Source organism: Limulus polyphemus, unplaced genomic scaffold (genome assembly GCF_000517525.1).
Source record: "Limulus polyphemus unplaced genomic scaffold, Limulus_polyphemus-2.1.2 Scaffold267908, whole genome shotgun sequence".
In the NCBI taxonomy this organism is placed as follows: Eukaryota; Metazoa; Arthropoda; class Merostomata; order Xiphosura; family Limulidae; genus Limulus; species Limulus polyphemus.
Window position 1 is genome coordinate 1 of NW_013933473.1, and position 430 is coordinate 430.

At 41.9% G+C, this 430-nt stretch overlaps 1 long non-coding RNA gene across 1 annotated transcript; it reads right to left on the reverse strand.

Annotated features, from left to right (window-relative positions):
- Positions 1 to 89: 89 nt before the first annotated feature.
- On the reverse strand, positions 90 to 424 carry LOC111084875. Its single transcript, XR_002609764.1, has 2 exons — positions 264 to 424; positions 90 to 169 (listed from the first exon to the last, which is right to left on the reverse strand). It is a non-coding gene; the product is annotated as an uncharacterized LOC111084875 (long non-coding RNA).
- Positions 425 to 430: the final 6 nt, after the last annotated feature.

Here is a 430-nt window from a genome sequence, read left to right on the forward strand (position 1 = left end):
CACTGTTAAAGTAGGCTTGAGTGACAAAATCTGCTACATTTGACCTCCATATCTGACTTCATTTGTAGTTATCCATGTACTTTACTTCGCTGTCCAAAGGATACTACCTCACGCTGATTGGCCGTCTCAGGCGATGGTTTGGGGCTGGACGATGATACCATTGTGCCACCTGCAGTGCCACTTCCTGAAACTATAACAATCATCTCTAGCGTGAAGCTACTGCCTCAGTAGGAGATAATATAATAGTCAGCTGGAAATGCAACACCTATAGTTTCAGGAAGTGGCACTGCAGGAAGCTACTGCCTCAGTAGGAGATAATATAATAGTCAGCTGGAAATGCAACACCTAAATATAAATACTTCAACAAATAGTGTAACGTTAATGATTGATAGCGTTTTGATCAAGACTTCCATACATTTCCACCTGAACC